Source organism: Oryctolagus cuniculus, chromosome 13 (assembly GCF_051225735.1).
Source record: "Oryctolagus cuniculus isolate XC-2025 breed Fujian yellow rabbit chromosome 13, ASM5122573v1, whole genome shotgun sequence".
NCBI classification, from domain to species: domain Eukaryota; kingdom Metazoa; phylum Chordata; class Mammalia; order Lagomorpha; family Leporidae; genus Oryctolagus; species Oryctolagus cuniculus.
Genome location: NC_142879.1, coordinates 44,613,587 through 44,631,666, shown reverse-complemented (window position 1 = coordinate 44,631,666; position 18,080 = coordinate 44,613,587). Strand labels below are relative to the sequence as shown.

Here is an 18,080-nt window from a genome sequence, read left to right as displayed (position 1 = left end):
AGTACGGCTTCTACATAAATGGAGGAAAAATTATGCAAAACCACAGTCACAATCCTCTGAGAAGGTGTCTGCCTCTTACGGTTGAATTGTGTCCCTCATAATTCCTATGCTGAAGTCCTAGCTCACAGGGCCTCAGAATGTGACCTGATTTGGGGACTGGGCCTGTAGAGAGGCAATCAAGTTAAAGTGAGGTCTTTAAGGAGGAAGTGTGGGTGCAGAGACACACTGAGGGGAAGACGACGGGAAACGGTGGCCATCTGCAAGCCAGGGAGGCCTGGAGCAGATCCGTCCCTCATGGTGCCCGGCAGGAACCAAGTCCACTGGGAGCTTGAGTCTGGAGGTTTCCAGCCTCCCGAACTGTGGGACCATAAATTCCTGTTGTGTATGCCACCAGTCTGTGGCCTTCTGTGAGGGCAGCCCAGCAAACTAAGACAGCCAAACCATGGAGCACACACTGGGTGGCTTAAACAACAGGGACTGGAAGGCTACGGGTCCCAGGTCAAGATGTAGCAGGTTTGGTTTCTTCTGACGCCTCTCCCCTAGGCTTGCACACAGCCAGCCCGTGGCCACCCATGATTGGCCCGGGTGTGCACACAGCTGCTCCCTGTGTCCTGATCTCTTCTTTCAGAAGGACACCAGCCACACTGGATTACCACCCCTCCCTGACACTACTTTAACTATATTACCGCCTTGGAGGCCCCATCTCCACACACTGCCAGATTCTGAGGCTAGGAATCCAACACGTGGATTTCGGGAGGCCATGATCCAGCCAATACCATGGCTCTGGGGGCCTGAAGCTTGTGAGAGAGAAATATGAGTCATCCTCCAGCCGGGTCCACTTTGCCGAAAGATCTGTGAGCAGAATGTTAAGTAACTGAGCCGCTAAGCAATCTAAAATATTTTTCTGTTAAATAGTGCTTTGGTGGAGAAGGTTAAATTTTGTGTGGGTTTTACAAAATCAGGCATGCTTTCACAGGAGGGCTGTTTCAGCAGGCCCCCTCCATCTGCACACCCTGGCCCCAGAGCGCGGGGGCTGCTCCTCCTCTGCTCTCTGCACGTCACATGGGTAGGTGTGAGGAGCTCCACAGTGAAAGGATGCTACCTGAGTCTGTTCAGGCTGCTGTAACAAAATGCCATACGATGGGTGGCTTATAAACAACAGACGTGTATCCTTACAGGTGTGGAGGCTGGGAAGCTGGGGAACAGGGTGCCGGCAGATCGGGAGCCTGTTGAAGGTCCTCTTCCCAGTCTGCCAATGACTCTCTTCTCTCAGCATCTTCCCATGATGTTTCTGTGCCCACGTATTTGCCTATTCTCCGCACGGGGGAGCTCTGTGGGGCCTCTTTTACGAGGGCACTGATCCCATCCATGAGGGCTCTACCCTCATGATCTCACCCCTCCCCAAAGGCTCTGAGCCCCAGGTACCACAGTCAGCGGCTAAGATGTCAACACAGAAAGTCAGAGAGGGAGTGTGGGGGAGGGGTGCAAGCACTGAGATCACGGCAGATGGGACGGGCTGGGAGTGGGAGGGACGGGAAGGAGCTGTTTTCTAGGATCTGGTTTCATGAAGTGCAGACAGGAGCTGAATCGTCTGGTCGGCTGTCTGCGCGCAGAGGGGGAGCAGAGCCATGTTTTCTAGTACCATACTCAATGGTCCTGGGAGTCTAGGGAGATCCTCTCTGGCGAACACTACCAACACCCTTTAAGATGACCTCGTGACTTGGGTCACATCTTCCTGTTAAGCTGCCCCCAAGGAACAGAACCCCAGCAGCAGCAGCAGCTGAGAGGCACAATGTGCTACCCCTCCCCTGGGGCTCCTGCTGGCCCTGCAACAACTCCCCTGCCTGTGGGAAGCCTTAGTGCTCACCTAGGCAACCTGACAAGGAGCCCATAGTCACCGACTGCACTGATCACCCAGAGATGACTTCTTCCTTGTGTTGGGACACAAGGATGTCTGTTAACTGGCCAGTAATTGTGCAGAATCCTGGATTCACTCTAAGTCCACTCATTGTTACGGGCTCAGGCACCATGTTGGGAATATAAACACCAACAAATATCCTATAGCCTTCAACAGTTTATCATTAGTAAAATGCAAGCTAAAGTAAAAAAAGACAAGGAAAAGAACTGAGATCTGTTGGGTCCAGAAGCTCTTTAAGAGCCTCCATTACACTTATTTCTCAAAGACGCGTTATGTGAGATTACTGTATGAACCAGAAAACTGAGTGTCACATTACTGTACACGAGCCAAGAGGCAGAGCTAGTTTCAAACCAGGGATGTAACTTTTGCTACCTCATCTTGTCTGTTTATATCCACCTCATTCACAAGACTGGCTTTCCAATCTCAGTAAATGGTAGAAGGAATGATGAGAACAGCTTCAAAGTACTTAGAAAAATAAAAACAGAAATATTAGCTTGATTATACATACATACAATGTACAGGTATGTTAAAGCATCATGTCCATTATAAACATACACAGTCTTCATCTGCCAATTATATCTCAACGCTGGCGAACAAAAAAAGAAATTTTGCAATAATTAAAAAAGGGGCCAGTGTTGTGTAGCCTATAACACAGGCATCCCACATGGCACCAGTTCAAGTCCCAGCTGCTCTACCTCCAATCCAGCTCCTGGCTAATAGCCTTGGAAAAGCAAAGATGGCCCAGGTGCTTGGGCTCCTGAACCTATGTGGCAACTCCAGAAGCACCTCTGGCCTCCTGGCTTCAGCTGGCCCAGCCTGGCCATTGTGGACATTTGGTGAGTGAACCAGCGCATGGAAGATCTCTCTTTTTCTGTCTCACTACTTCTCTCTGTAAACATGTCTTTCAAATAAAAAATAAATCTTTTTTAAAAATTGGCCTTATATTAAAAAAAAAATAGCAGAGTCACCAGGAGCCAGCAAATATTGATGGAAAACAAATCTCATCAAACAAGCCTTATTCCCTTTTTGGATGGTTATTACACTGGATTGAGGACTGAAGTAATTCAGGACTACCTGTTGGATCTACTTGCTGTATCCACACTTGTTCCCTCCCACGCCCCCTTTCCTGAGCTGTGACACCCAAGTCCCGGGTGCTGCTCCTAGCCTGTGTTGCAGAATCTTTGCCTTTATAGTTCCTCCCGCTGTGGTACTGTCTTCCCAGTACCCACATCCACACACTCTCATGCCATTCAGATCTGCTCAAGTCACCCCTGTAAAGAAGCCATTCCTGATCACTCTCTAGCTCATCAGCCTCCCATGCCATGTAAGGAGGTAGCACAAGGTACCACCTGTGACACAGAGGTGGTAATTTCCCAGACGATCTCTCACTGTCTTGATTTCGGGCTTTCCAGGCTCCAGAACTGTGAGCAATCCATTTCTGTTGTGTACAAATACTCAGACTAAGGTATTTTGTTACAGCAGCAGGAAAGCACTCAGATTTATTTTTAGCCCTTACTGCTGCATCACCTTGTATGTGTGTGTGTGTGTGTGTGTGTGTGTGTGTGTGTACTGCCCCCAACTAAATCCCAAGCCTCCTGAGGATGGGGTCTGTGTCTTGTTTATTGCACACCTGGTGGCTGGGGTAGTGCTGGCCCACAGTGGGCAAAGAGAGTTAAGACCCCAACCCTCTACCTCCTTGAATTTTATTTCTGTGAACCCATGTGTACATAAGTTAATAAAATTGTATGCCTTTTCTCTTATTAATCTATCTTGTTAGTTTAATCCCCAGGCCTCCAGTCACTCAACAGAAGAGGGTAGACAAAAATCTTCCCTCACTAACAACCTTAACATTACAATCCATCCATGTGCCTTCCTAAGTCTACACTTCCTATGCAGTGCTTGGCCAAATCACAATCAAGCATCTTATCTGATGTGTGTTCTACTTTGTAAGAGCTTTACTTATAGCACATTCAGACAGGAGGAAAGCAGGTGAGGAGACATAAAAATATGTCACATGAGGATGCAGGGATGTTTTAGAAAAAGTCTCAAGAGGAAAAAGGTGATCACATACTCTTTAAGCCCAGAGAATGGAACTGGGATGAAACACTGCTGTTTGAACAAGGCACACTCTCGTTCTGCCCAGAGCTGTGGGAAGAGGACACAGGCTTCTACCCAAGAGGAGGAGAAATGGCCTTTCTAGAGGGATGGGCGCATGAGAGCAGATGGACAGCTGGCCGGCATCACCACCGGCAGCACAGAGCAGCAACAAGCGGAACAGGTGGTGTGGGACTCTGTAGCTGCAGCTACCATTTCCAAGCCATGGGGCCGTGACTGCCAACTGATGACCTGGAGCATCGGCTGTGTCATTACTAAAGCCAGGGGTACTGAGTCAGTGACTGGCCAACCCAGTTCCTCAGAGCCCAAGGATCAGAACAAACAGCCTAGGGGTGCCCAAGTGGTGACTGGAGATGCCACTCAGAACTATCCCCTTGAATCAACAAGTACCACTGCGTTAACCGTTTCAAAACCCGAGGCTTGATCAATTTAGTTTGGAGAGGGAAGAAATTACTATGTTAGTACTACACTAATAAGAAGAGTTCAAAAATCCATCACAGTGGATACACATGCACCCTTCATTCCTGTAATCCTCTATTATTTCATCATTAACCAGCTAATAGTTTTGAAACTTAAGTAATTAAAATCTGAAAATCAAACTTAAAATAATTAAATCAGCTTTTTACTCTTTATAGCTTAATCCAAATATATTGGCAGAAAAGTCAGTTTTAATAAGCGTCTGTGTTCCTTCTAAATCAATCAGATGTTCAAAAAGAGTCACAATGCTCAAAATGATAGGGCAGAGCAAACTGTTTTCAAAGTAGGATTGGTTTGATGTCAACAGATACCAAGGCAATTCTAAAATAATGAGGCCTAAGTCTAAGCACACAAACCTTGAGACTTCATAGGCACATAGAATGCACACATTCTACACTTCCAAGGTATGTATAGGGGAGGGAAGTAGAAGAGGAAGGAGGGAGACTGATGATGACAATTTATTTTTATCTTCTTTAAGCTACACATAAGGATTTTGGAGAGGATTACAGGCTAATTCCTTTTTTTTTTTTTTAAACATAAAGATTTATTTATTTGAAAGAGTTACAGAGAGCGAAGGAGAGACTCAGCGGTTGGTTGTCCATCCACTGGTTCAGTCTCCAGATGCCTGCAACGGCTGGGGCTGTGCCAGGCCAAAATCAGGAGCCAGGAGCTTCATACAGGTCTTCCACATGGATTTAGGGGCCCAAACACTTGTACCATTTTCAGCTGCTTTCCCAGGTGTTTTAGCAGGGAGCTGGATCTGAAGTAGAGCAGCCAGGACATGAAACAGTGCCCATATGGGATGCCATGGTCTCATCTGGCAGCTTTTCCACTTAGCCATAGAGCCAGCCCCCTGAAGACCAATTTCTAAAGGTAACTCTTTACAGTTCAAAGTCTTACAGGACTGGGGAGAACAAAGTATTCTACCTGTGACTTGTGTTACTGAGACACTGTCCCTTAAAGAAACTACTAAGGGTTGTGAATATAATTCTAATATGTAACTCAGTGGGGGAACGATCATAAAAATACAGTATTTGGGCCAGCGCCGCGGCTCAACAGGCTAATCCTCCACCTTGCGGTGCCAGCACACCGGGTCCTAGTCCCGGTCGGGGCGCCAGATTCTGTCCCGGTTGCCCCTCTTCCAGGCCAGCTCTCTGCTATGGCCTGGGAGTGCAGTGGAGGATGGCCCAAGTGCTTGGGCCTTGCACCCCATGGGAGACCAGAAGAAGCACCTGGCTCCTGGCTTCGGATCAGCGCGGTGCGCCGGGCCCAGCGCGCTGGCCGCGGCGGCCATTGGAGGGTGAACCAACGGCAAAGGAAGACCTTTCTCTCTGTCTCTCTCTCTCACTGTCCACTCTGCCTGTCAAAAAAAAAAAAAAAAATACAGTACTTGATTCCTATTTATTCACCTGAAAAGAAACACATACATTTGTGTTTAATGTGTGAACCAAATGGATTAAGAACAGTCTCTATTGTTATTTATACTGGGGTCTGGTCAGATACCTATATATGGATGTCTCCTTTATCTGAGATGTTACAACACTTTAAACAACCACACAGCAAATGTTGGCCTGTTCACCTTCTCTATGCATTCACATTTGCCTGAGGGTAGAACGAATCTGCTTTCCTGATGCCTACATTTCTCAAGAGTACCTAAAAACCCATTTTGCCTGTTCCAATAGAACACACACACTCGATTTAAATCAAGAATGAAATAGGAAATTGTCAACTTAAAATACGCATTGCCTCTTAAAATCTATGATATGAAAATCAAGAGCTGACCAAGTATTTTCCATTTGATTAAAAGTTTTACATATAAGTAACATACTGTTCTCCAAACACAGTCAAAACAGGGACATTAACTGAGGCAAAACTGGTGTGTGCTCGTCTGATAGAGAAAGGAAATGAGTAAGCCCTAAAGATCTTTTTGATGACCCCATCGTATCTCCTTCCTGAGGACATGTTTCAATGACAGGACTATTATTTATCTTTTCAAAAAATAATTTAAGAAATGGAGCTCTAATTTTAAGTCTCATAAAAAGAAAATGTTTTAATAATCCAAAATGTCAAGTTACTAAGATTTTTCCTCAAGTCTGAAACTAGCCAAAGTTCAAACAATACTACAGACACTTTCTTTGAAATAAGCTTTAAAACTTTAAGTATGACAATATACATATCTGTTACCCAATCCTTCCCTCTTGCTCCTCTTGACTCCTCGATGTTTCAGTATCTTGAATGTGTAATGGTCTCACAGGTAGTTGCATTACTGAAAACCAAATGGTAGGCACTGCGGTTCACTTAGGGCATCCACACCCCATGTCAGACTGAGGGTTTCAGACCTTACTCTGCTTCCAATGCAGCTCCCTGCTAATCCATCCTGGGAGGCAGGAGATGATCACTCAAGTGCTTGGGCCCCTGCCACCCATGTGGAATCCAGATGGAGTTCCTGGCTCCCAATTGTTGGAAATGTATACACGTTCTCTCTCTCTCTCTCTCACCCTCCCTCCCTCCCTTCCTTCCTCCCTCTCTTTGCCTTTCAAGTAGATGGACAATAAACATTTAGGGCCCAGCACTGCAGCATTGCAGCTTAAAGCCCTGGCCCGCAGTGCTGGCATCCCATATGGGTGCTGGTTCAAGTCCTGGCTGCTCCACTTCTGATCCAACTCTCTGCTATAGCCTGGGAAAGCAGTAAAAGACTACCCAAATCCTTGGGCCCCTGCACCCACGTGGGAGACCGGAAGAAGCACCAGGCTCCTGGCTTCAGATCAGCCTAGCTCTGCCCGTTGTGGCCATCTGGGGAGTGAACCAGCAGATGGAAGACAGACTTCTCTCTGTGCCTCTGCCTCTCTGTGACTCTGTTTTTCAAATAAACAAATATTTAAAAACAAAACCTCTAAAAATAAGTAAATTATTTAAAAAATAAATTATATTCTGATGCCTATCTCACATATCAATACAATGATAAAAATATGTAAATTTTTAAAGACATTTCAAAAATCTCTAGGAAATTCATTGGCTTTGAATTTTTAAAGCAACAGAGAATACAGCCAAAATAAAATTTTAGTACTTCTGAGATAAAAAAATAGATGACAGGGGCTGGCATTGTCGTGCAGCAGGTTAAGCCACCATCTGTAATGCTGGGATCCCATATGAGCACCAGTTCAAGTCCTAGTTGCTTTGCTTCCAACCTAACTCCCTGCTAATACTCCTGGGAAAGCAGTCAAAGATGGCTTGACTGTTTGGGTCCCTACATTCACATGGGAAATCTGGATAGAGTTCTGGGCTTCTGGCTTTAGCCTGGCCATTTGGGGAGTGAAGCAGCAGATGGAAGACTGAGTCATATTAATTATCATTCTCTCTCTCTCTTTCCCTCTCCCTCTCTCCCTATACTCTGCTCTTCTTAAATAAATAAATAAATAAATCTTAAATAAATAAATAAATGTTAACAACAAAAAGATGATCAATGTCATCCCCCCTCCCTTTTTAAAAGATTTTATTCATTTATTTGAGAGAGAGAGTTACAGAGAGAGAGAGGGAGAGACAGAGAATCTTCCATCAGCTGGTTCACTCCCCAAATGGCCGCAACAGCTGGGCTGGGTCAGGATGGAGCTGAGGCGATGTGAAGCCAGGAGCCAGGAGCTAGGAGCTTCTTCTGGGTCTCCCACGTGGGTGCAGGGGCCCAGGCACTTGGGCCATCTTCTACTGTTTTCCCAGGCCATAGCACAGAGCTGGATCAGAAGAGCAGCAGCCTGGACACAAACCAGCAGCCATATGGGATGCCGGTGCTGCAGGCGGAGGCTTAGCTCACTACACCACAGCTCAGGCCCCTCATCCTCATTTTATTATTACCCAAGCATCTGTTCCCTTTGGACTTCATAATGTGTTGATTTTTTTAATTGTTTTACCTTAATATATAGTAACTAAGATAATACTATTACACACTAGACAATATATTCACATATCTAAAACACAAACATATTTTTGAGAACCTATCAGGTACAAGGCCGTGTGCCAGTGCTGCAGATACAGCAAGATCACCGCAACAGGGTGTTTCACCCAGGGGACCAGCCTGCTCCTAAGAGTAGGATTTGTTTAGGAAGTTCACTGGACCAGTGACCACAGACAGCTATTTCTCATTTTGTGAAGTGAGGTTATTTGATAGCCCACCATTTCTCCAACTTTGCTTTCAGCAGAAGCTCTGGGAGGGATTCAGCATCACATTCTGCATCCTGCCCTCTTGTTTACTGTGCTGTGGCTGCCTGAAGCCAAGCAGCTTGTTTGAGTGGTCCAGGTTTACCGGAGCGGTAACGACATGTAAGAATTTCTATAAGCTGATGATAATTGCACTGCTAAAGTAAAGCAAATTGGCACCAGCAAAGACAGTATACACACTGGATATAATGAGCTGATGGGTCTGTGAGTGATGTTTAGGATTCATTACTATATTTCTTTTGGAAAAAAAAAAAACTTTAACAAGTATATAAATACCTATAGCTATAAATGAGTTATGGCAAGCATTTTATTCTAATGAAAAGTGTTGCCTTTAGTCTATTTTACTTAATTGCTCCAAGCTTCTTGGAACACAACTGTTGTGTTAAAGCAGGTTGTATACAGTACTCATATCCGTTTTCATAAGAACTGTAGTAGAGTTGATCATGAAGCCTTTCTGTTTATGTTGAGCCTTCCTTGAAATGCACGTGGCTTATTTTATACCATTTTAGATCATTTGTCCACCAACTTGAACGAAATGATCTGAGGGTAGGTTCTAATTTGGAGTAGGAATAAAAGATTTCCCCTTGATCTGATTATAAAGATTTATTTAACATAAATTCATAGTACCTGTACTGAGCTTCAATTCAACTGTATTTATGGCTCAGTCAATAAAACCAAAACCACCTGAAATAGTTCCAGAAGGAAGTGATTTCATACAGGGAATTAGAGATTTGCAAAAACTGAAGTGACTAAAAATTAAACTCAGGGAGAGCTGCCAGTTACCCAGTTTGCAGGCAAGAAGTCACTGAAAATCACCACTGACAATTGCAGCTACCTGCAGTACGAGGTGGCCGATTCCTACGACCCAACCTAGAAAAGCATTTCTCCCACTTCAGGGTCTCATGACCACTTTAAATTCTTAAAATGAACATCCCAGAGAGCTTCTGTTTAAATAGGCTATATCTCCTGATATTTATTGCATTATAATTTAAAACATAAAAATTTAAATACAAGAATATTCAAGCACACATTCTCTTAGCCATCAGACTGATAGTCATCCAGGTAATGTTGCTTGTGTGATCATAATGAATATAGATAGACAAATAATATCTTCGTATTGTTATGAAAATAGTTTTGGCCTTGTGGAATCCTCTTAAAGGGTTTCAGGGTACTTCTAGAGATTTCTGGAATACCCTTTAAAAACAAGTGCATCGGCCGGCCACAGCTCACTAGGCTAACCCTCTGCCTGCGGTGCCGGCACCCCGGGTTCTAGTCCCGGTCGGGGTGCTGGGTTCTGTCCCGGTTGCTTCTCTTCCAGGCCAGCTCTCTGCTGTGGCCAGGGAGTGCAGTGGAGGATGGCCCAAGTGCTTGGGCCCTGCACCCACATGGGAGATCAGGAGGAAGCACCTGGCTCCTGGCTTCAGATCGGCCCAGCACGCCGGCCGTAGTGACCATTTGGGGAGTGAACCTATGGAAAGGAAGACCTTTCTCCCTGCCTCTCACCGTCTAACTCTGCCTGTAAAAAAAAAAAAAAAAAAAAAAAAAAACCCACAAAAAACAAAAAACCAACAAAACACACACACACACACACACACACACACACACACATACACACACACACAAAACAAGTGCATCCAGCTCCTGACTTCATCTTCCTACTAATGGAGACTCTGCAGGTGACCATGGCTCAAATAATTGGGTTCCTTCCAGTCATGTGGAAGACCTGGATTGAGTTTTGAGCTCCATGTATTGGCCTTGGCCCCAACCCTAGCTGCTGCGGTGACTTGTGGAACAACCTGGGGAACAGAAGCCCTTTATGTATCTGTCAAACAAACAACAACAACAAAAGAACTTATGAATAAAAATGATTAAGCCTTCTATCACAAATATTTTAAAAGAAAAGTTGTAAGATAATATATTGAAATCCTAAGGTACAATAAAAGAATAAACCACAAATAGGAGATTAATTTAAATTTTATGGTCATTAGTCTAGCAATAGAAAAACTTTTTTAAGTAGAGATGTTTAGAAACTTCTGTTTAATTTCAAATTTGAACACAATCTCTAAAGACATTTTAAGTATACTTTGCTAAAGCAGCAATATTGGCAGGAAAATCTTAACTTGAACCTTCTAGAATAATTTGTTCACAGTGAACAAAGAAGAGAACAACAGCAAAAAGTCAAGAAAAATAAGTCAACCAATCAAAACGTTGCAACTTCTTGTCTATTAATCATTACCACATTTCTCTTTCCTGTCTCCAACCAATAAGAAAAAAACTTAGAAAAGGATTTATGGGCTAAAATTAGACCTTGAAAATATATGTGTGGATTGATTTTCTTTGACTGCATATGGCTTTATAATCAGAAGTTCTGTTGCTTGCAAAACATACTTGGTAATTTTTAAACCCTAAGGCACCTGAAAAAATAATCAAAGATTCTTATACATACAAAATATTACTTTATTAGGTTCCCAGTCCATGTAGATGCCAAAATCAAGTGAGCTCATACAAGTGAGCAAAAATATATCCTGTTTATTTTTTCCATCTGCAGTTAGAAAGAGAATATGCAAAAATAAATGTTCAGAAATAAAAATTTGCCAGAGATTACCACATATGCTTGAATATAAGATAAAGCTTGTTTTCCTCTAAAAATCATTCTTCAAGAGAGAGAGTCACCTTGTATCTGAACCCTCCAAGATCATCACAAGAAGCACATTCTCAGTTATTTTATTTCAAACAATGCATTGCTTGCAAAAGGTAAACCGTGAAGGATGCAAATCTTATTTTGGAATATTCATATTACTTTGGAATATTCATGTGGTAAACTTGACTTAAAATGTTTAAATCGAGATTTAACGTTTATTTCTGGAAATATGACCTCATCATGACAAGAGCCTCAAGTGATTACTGACGTCATAAATAAGAGTGTCAATGGTTAAATCAACAACGGGAGTCACTGTACACCTACTCCCCATGTAGGATCTCTGTCCTTAATGTGTTGTACTATGAGAATTAACGGTAAAACTGGTCTTCAAACAATTCTTTATACTTTGTGTGTCTGTGTGGGTGCAAACTGTTGAAATCTTTACTTAGTATATACTAAGTTGATCTTCTGTATATAAAGATAATTAAAAATGAATCATAATGAAGAATGGGATGGGAGAGGGAGTAGGAGATGGGGTGGTTTGCAGGTGGGACGGTGGTTATGGAGGGAAAAACAGCTCTAATCCAAAAGTTGTACTTTCAAAATTTATATTTATTAAATAAAAGTTTTATAAAAAAAGATTCTATTGAATAAACCAATTGAAGTTTACAAAAAAAGAAATATGACCTCACAATTGTAAATACTGGATGCTATGATAAACTCTAGGATTCAAAAAAAGTATTATTTTCAACAAGTTGGACGAATTTCCTCTGAAAGGGGATTAGATGATTTATTATATCTTCTAACGTCCACAAGACTGGGGGAACGTTTGCAATTTTTTAAAATATGAAATATGAGTAAGAGTTTGGAAAGAGGGATATTTCTAAAATTGGTATAAATTTATATAATGTGGCATTTAAATAATTTGCCTGTAAGTTTTAAGTTGACATTTCTATCAGGACAAGTAATATTACATTGGTCTACTACACTGAAGGTTTATTTTTTTATGTACAAAGATACTTCAGAAAGTTGGTAGAAAAATAGAATTAGAAGATGAGTTGGGTCTAGGTTGTGGTACAGTGGGTTAAACCGTCACTTGCAATACATGTATCCAATATTAGAGCACCACTTTGAGTACAAGCTGCTCTGCTTCTGATCTAGCTTCCTGCTAATGTGCCTGGAAAAGCAGTGGAAGATGGCTCAAGTGCTTGGCCCCCTGCCCTCCACATGGGAAACTGAGATGGAGGTTCATCCTGGTGCAGCCCTGCCTGCTGTGGCCATCTGGAGAGTGAACCAGCAGATGAACGACCTCTCTCTCCTCTTCTTTATCTCCCCCCATCACTCTGCCTTTCAAACAAATAATTAAATTTTTAAAAAATATATTAGCTTATTTTTGGTGGAAAAAATCTTGAAGTGCCTAGGTATCTCAAAATACACATTTTCCATGAACTTTTGGAAGACCCTGATGTAACACTCCCCACTGTGGGTAGTTTTTCTAAGCACTGGGATGTCAGTAAAGATTCTGTTTTTCAATGCTGCCACTGTCAACACAGAGCCTCCAAAGGAAGAAAACAGGGCTACTGAGCCCACAGAGCAGGAGTGGGGGGCATCTGGCTTGTGGACTGTTGAAAGCCCACGAAATCATGTGGTCTGGCTCTGCCACGGCAACCACCACAGGTGGGACTCAAAATTCAATAAATCTGTAGCAGGCTGATATTTAAGTTAACAATTTTATAAGGCCCACAAATGTTGTTATAAATACCCAAATGGAGGCCGACGCCGCGGCTCACTAGGCTAATCCTCCGCCTTGCGGCACCGGCACACGGGGTTCTAGTCCCGGTTGGGGCGCCGGATTCTGTCCCGGTTGCCCCTCTTCCAGGCCAGCTCTCTGCTGTGGCCAGGGAGTGCAGTGGAGGATGGCCCAAGTGCTTGGGCCTTGCACCCCATGGGAGACCAGGAGAAGCACCTGGCTCCTGCCTTTGGATAGGCGCAGTGCGCCAGCTGCAGCGCTCCGGCCGCGGCGGCCATTGGAGGGTGAACCAACAGCAAAGGAAGACCTTTGTCTCTGTCTCTCTCTCTCTCACTGTCCACTCTGCCTGTCAAAAATAAATAAATAAATAAATACCCAAATGGTCCCTGGCAGAAATGGTTCCCCACCCCTGTAATATCGATAGTTATGACACCATTAGGTGACTGGAATTTCTCAGCTCCATTATAATCTATGGGACCACTGTCAAAAATAGACAGTCTGTCATTGAATTAAACATTATATGTGATACATGACTTTGAGGGTAAAATAGATAGAGGATCACACCAAAATGTATATGAAATGATTTAAAACAAAGCTCCAATAATGTACCTCTCAATTTTGGCAATGTGGTTGGCTTGACACTTGGACAAGCATTCCAGTGAAGAATAGCTAACCATGCTGAATTAACTGACTCATTAATTTACTTTTCAACTTCTGAGACACAAGGGTTGAGAATTTTCCAGATTCAGGAGGCACAAGAACCCAAAGCCGACCAAAAAAGAAATAGGCACCTTGACAGATCAGTGAGGCTGCAGGACATCAAAGACACAGAGAAGACCTCAAAGAGTCAGGAAGGAAAGCAAACTGAAAAGCCCCACAGTCTCCACGTGGCTGCACATGAGATATTTTTATGCCTTATACCTGTGCTCTGAGTATTCCACTTTCTTCACTAAATATACCAAAAATGACAAACATCAAACTTCACATAGACCCAGAATTCAGGACATTTGTTTGTGGCAGACACACAATGTGAATTTTATATATAGACTTCAATTCTACTTGACAGCTACCCTAATTTCTTTATAATTTCATCTTTATGTAACAGAACAGCTCCTCAGAAACAGGGCTGGAGTGGACCTCTGCCTGTTAGGCAGGAATAGAGCTGTGCACAGGGGCAGTTCTCTCCCCTGGCAGAGATCAACTCTGTTCAAATGTGGGCCTACTGTGTCTCCTATGCACCCAAGTGCTGGGCTGGGGGACACTGGTAGACTGCATCCTACCAGATGCCTGGTAAGACTTCTGTCACCCCCACGAAAAGTTACTCAGGAACTATCTGTCACTAAAGAACACACTTGGCAACCCAGAGTCACGCTCCATAACACTCACAACCTCGGGGACAGAGGGTGACACAGTTAACCATCCTGATTTCACTCCCAGGCTACGAGCAGTGTGGAGGTAAGACATGATCGCATCAAAAAAAGACAAGAAAAAGGTGGGAAAATGTCATTACAGCTGAAAACTTGGGTTTTCACCCATACATTCCCATCACACAGATTATGTCATTCATTCAGATAGGCCTCTGGAGAGGAATTCAACTGGGAGCATAAACAGGACAACTCACAAGCAAAGCTGCTCAAGTTTGATTTGCTTGCCCAGAGAACCAACCACTCAGTATGGTATGGGAAGGGCTGTAAGAGAAGCCTGGACACGTTTCTGGGGTGGGGAAGATGACAAGTGAGGAGAAAAACAGAGCATGCTAGACCAGAGCACACAGCTGCTGAGGGACAGGCCACCTCTCAAGGGGCTCTCAAACCCCTGGGCAGGCAAAGTCCTAAAGTCCTGCCATTGCAAACTTTGCTATTTCACTTAGTTTTCCACAAAACCAGAACACTGGGAAAGGCTTCTATGTAATGCAGGGCAAAAGCATTGTCAAGCATCAGATAGCCTTACCCTTCTGTAACCTACAGGCAGGATTCTTTCTACACAGGGAACTGATGTCCTAGTTACCTACATTGGACAGATAATCAAGACCAAAATAAACCAGAATAAATAAGGAGATTACATTTTATAAGAGTTAACACAAGACAGATCAACTGAGAAGCTCAGAGACTAATAAACCAAATAGGTAGGCAGCCAAGCCAAACCACAGCAAAGATTAGCACCTACTCTCTGCTAAACTGAAAAGGCTCTTCCAGTTTGTTCACTTTCATACAGATGACTGAAAACTCTTAAAACACTCAAATCGGTAATCACTGACAACTGTTTAAAACAGAACACACTTAATAGCCATAGCACAAGAAAGTATTTAGAGAACTGTATATTTGCCCAACCTCTGATTCCACACTAGACTAAACATTATAGCTAAAACCCAAACTGTAAGAATTTATGTGGTAATCTTTCAGTAACTAAGAGCAAAGGAAAAGTCTCTACAGGCATAGGACCATGTCTAATAGCTCTTCAAACACCAGCCTCTCTAAGTGGAGGAAGGCAGGGACTATTTCCCAGAGGTTCTTTTCTTATATACATTTAATTTTTTAAAAAAAACACTTACTCATTTACTTGAAAGGCAGAGAGAGAGAGAGAGAGGGAGGGAGAGACAGAGAGCTCTTCCATCTGCTAGTTCACTCCCGAAATGGCCACAATGGCCAGAGCTGGGCTAATCCAAAGCCAGGAATCAGGAGCTATATCTGGGTCTCCCATGTGGGTACAGGGGCCCAAGCACTTGTGCCATCTTTTGCTGCTTTCCCAGGTGTATTAGCGGGAAGCTAGACAGCAAGTGGAGCAGCCAGGACTTGAATCAGTGCTCATATGGGATGCCGGTGCTATGCTGCAGCTCTGGCCCTGTGAGATGTCCTTATACTTTGAGGATACACATGTTAGTTCCAGAAGGCTGGGATGACCTTGAAAATAGGAGCCATGCTGTGTGGATGGACAGTGACTACTTCTCTAGGGAAGTCCCATGTTTTATGATATACTCAAAGGCATTCATGATCCAGAAAATCTAACCAACGTTTTAAAAAGAATCCTTCAAGAAAGGGTGCCATGGTGGCGATATTACAATGAACATATTTCAGCCAAGGAAACAGTGTCATATTTCAGAGAAATATAAAAAAAATATTTCAAGGGATAATATGAAAAAGGATCTGTGGTATTTTTTTCCTCTTGGACCAGAGTTAAGAAGGGTTGATGGGCTTTAGTAATACTGATATATTTTACATAAATATGAAGTTTTAGGAGAAATACCACTCAAACTCCCTTACTAAGAAGCATTTCATGTTTTTATGTATTTTTCAATTATTTAGTTAAAAGGCAGAGAACGAGCTAGTGAGCCAGAGACACAGACACGGTTGAGAGAGACCTTACATCTACTGTTTCACTGCCCTAAATACTCACAACAGCCTGGACTAGGCCAGACTTAAGCCAGGAGCCATGAACTCAACCTGGGTCTCCCATATGGGTGGCAGGAACCCAAGTATGTGGGTCATCGCTTGCTGCCTCTCAGGGTATGCATCAGCAGGAAGCTGAAATCTAAAGTGGAGCTGGAACTGGAAGCAGGCATGCCGATATGGGAGGCAGGCATTCCAAGAGGAGTGCCAAATGCTCGCTCTTAATCTCATAGTTTACCAAGACATTTACTGAAAGTATAATATTAAAAACAAATGGTTCATATTTGGTCACTGTTGGTTCCTAGGATACTTAAGAGAAAAAATTTTTTTTTTTTTTGACAGGCAGAGTGGATAGTGAGAGACAGGGAGAAAGGTCTTCCTTTGCCGTTGGTTCACCCTCCAATGGCCGCCGCGGCTGGCGTGCTGAGGCCGGCGCACTGCGCTGATCCGATGGCAGGAGCCAGGTACTTATCCTGGTCTCCCATGGGGTGCAGGGCCCAAGCACTTGGGCCATCCTCCACTGCACTCCCGGGCCACAGCAGAGAGCTGGCCTGGAAGAGGGGCAGCCGGGACAGAATCTGGCGCCCCGACTGGGACTAGGACCCGGTGTGCTGGTGCCGCAAGGTGGAGGATTAGCCTAGTGAGCTGCGGCGCCGGCCAAGGAGAAATTTAAAGTATCATTCTGAAGTATAAACATGCTATGTTTTAAAACAAAAAATTCTTTTCCTAGAATGCAAATCCTTATAGATAAGGTCAAACTCAGATGGCATGTCAAACTAAATTCTATACAGAGAACAGTTAGAATACTTGTAAAAAATTAGCAGACTATAACGGCTAATTTTATGATTGAATCTGACTGTACCATGGGGTGCCTGGACAGCCCATGATTTCTGGGCGTGTTTTAGATGAGATTACCATGGGAACTGATGGACTCAAAGATCATTGGAAGATGGTTCAAGTCCTTGGGCCGCTGACCCAGCTTGGGAGACCCAAGGAGTTCCTGGCCCCTGGCTTCGGATCAGCCCAGCTCCGGCCATTGCAGCCACTTGGGGAGTGACCTAGCGAATGGAAGACCTCTCTTTCTGTAGCTCTGCCTTTCAAATAAACAAATAAATGTTTTTTAAAATGTGAGTAAAAAATACCTCAGTGTGATTATTTTAGGGTAAATTGAAGACTAAGTGAGGTGTAAAACAGAATTAGACAGAAGTTACAAGTAACTGGGCCCTTCAATTAGTAATCATCCTGTTGACCTTAGCCACATTGCTGGCTGGCAAAGGTTCTGCCCACAGAGGACATTCACAGGCCAGTGGAGGCATCTGTAATGCAAACTGGCCTCCTCAAGTGAACCCGTCCCACCCCGTGGGATGGAGCCACGCTCTCGGCATTTGGCTCCCAGTGCTGCTAGTCTAACACCTACCACTCGGTGACATGCATTTCTGGCATCACCATCTTAAACCATGATCATGTTGAGGGTGAAACCGCACAGAACAGCTTTGATCGCCTCTCCTCTAACTCCTAACTCGGTGCAGACGTGTGCTAATTTGAATAAATTCTACCTTACCACAGTTTCAACATGTGTAA

The 18,080-nt window shown here is 43.7% G+C and overlaps 1 protein-coding gene across 12 annotated transcripts in view; it reads right to left on the bottom strand.

Annotated features, from left to right (window-relative positions):
• The window catches only part of CACNB2 (calcium voltage-gated channel auxiliary subunit beta 2), a 402,637-nt gene that overhangs the window by 98,847 nt on the left and 285,710 nt on the right, over nt 1-18,080 (bottom strand).